This window comes from Scardinius erythrophthalmus (assembly GCF_964197995.2).
Source record: "Scardinius erythrophthalmus genome assembly, chromosome: 4".
Lineage (NCBI taxonomy): Eukaryota > Metazoa > Chordata > Actinopteri > Cypriniformes > Leuciscidae > Scardinius > Scardinius erythrophthalmus.
In genome coordinates this window covers 4,348,346-4,349,750 of record NC_138224.1, presented here as the reverse complement: position 1 = coordinate 4,349,750, position 1,405 = coordinate 4,348,346, and the positions used below count along the sequence as shown (strand labels likewise).

General features: G+C 39.9%; 1 protein-coding gene across 6 annotated transcripts in view; it reads right to left on the bottom strand.

Annotated features, from left to right (window-relative positions):
- tfec (transcription factor EC) overlaps positions 1-1,137 on the bottom strand; it is a 49,452-nt gene extending 48,315 nt beyond the window's left edge. For 2 of the 6 annotated variants that reach the window (XM_081363620.1, XM_081363621.1), the window contains exons 1-3: positions 911-1,137; positions 683-759; positions 1-91 (exon numbers count right to left, since the gene is read on the bottom strand). The exon at positions 1-91 is cut by the window's left edge and continues 88 nt beyond it. The gene's annotated coding sequence lies outside the window, so the exon portion shown is untranslated. Of the gene's footprint in view, positions 92-682; positions 760-910 lie in introns of those variants that run through there. The other 4 variants (XM_081363622.1, XM_081363624.1, XM_081363623.1 and 1 more) reach the window with 4 other exon arrangements.
- Positions 1,138-1,405: the final 268 nt, after the last annotated feature.

Below are 1,405 nucleotides of genomic sequence, written 5' to 3'. Positions count from 1 at the left end.
CTGGAGAGCCTGATCTATTTAAGCAGCGTCACTCCTGCTTCACCTTCTCTTCTTTTAAGTGCCGCTGGTTGACTTGCTGTAGATCTACACACTGCGAAGAGAATAATATAATTATATAAATGTGCAAAAATGGCTTTTTTATATCTCAAAATGTGTAAAACAGCTACACCACACTCAAATGCCTATGTAGACTTTATTAAATCTGCATGTCTTCCTTTGTTTGTTTTGGATAAATTTGAGTGTGTGCTAAGAATTTGCAAATGAAAATTTGTGTTCATTTAACTCTCAATTAATAGTAAATCCATCCAGCCGCATAACCACACAAAACACCCAGAGGGCTCCTGTGGTGTAATGTCTCCCTCTGGTGGAGGGTGTGATGAACATCTCTCACTGCAATCATTTATAAGTGGAAATCAACAGGTGGAATGTGTCTTAAACATAAAAATAAATTGTAATATTCAGAAGAAGAGGAGTAGTAAGCTTCTACAAAAATGCTACTGCTGTAAAACTGCCACAAATAAAAGAAATAAAAACTATTCGTGCAAAGTTTGAAGGTGGCCATATTCGGTTTAGTTTTAAATGCTTTCTAGAGGAAGTCCCTCCAAAACAGCACCTACAACCGACCAGAAGCGCACACACTCTGTGTAGTTTCTCAATTGAAGATGTCAGAACATACATATACCTTTATAGAAGATCTTAATACCTCTGAACGTGAAGAGGTGACCGGAGAAGCGCCAGGAGAGACATGTACACCGCGAGCTGAAAAAGACACAACAGAACCGTGTGTCGAATCGCGAGTGCAGGCGGTGAAAACACTACCACATAACTACAAACATATAATTACTCCAGTACAAAAACAAAAGAGAACTAGGGACTTTGGCGAAAGGACGTCACGTGGAAAGTTACTTACAGGTGAGTCACGTTACACTCGAATTTTGCACTTTATCGCCGTTTTAGTCGGTTTTGTTTGCTGTCGGCCTGTTATGTGTGTTGTTGGGTGAAATTAGGATCCAGTCACTGAGCTGTCATCTGCAGGGACTTACTTTCATACCATTAAAACGGTATGAATGTGATCAATCATCGTGTTGTCAAGAATCTACAGGTGTTAGGCTGAAAGTAAAGCTCGCTTGTGCCGCCTAGTGGAGCGGATGGAAAATGTTTTTTTTTTCTGATGCAAGACTTTTATTTATTAAAATGCGTGCGTGAAAGCTGTTGACTCTTCTTTCAGGTGCAGTTTAACTAAAGTGTGTCTGTCCTGAGAAAAACATGTTGTCCTGATTCAGTATCTGCTGTCAGATACACTCTCAGAAAGAAAGGTACGAAAGCTGTCACTGTGGCGGTACCTTTTCAAAAGGTACACCTTTGTACCTAAAAAGTGCATTTTAGTCCCTCAAAGGTACCTAAA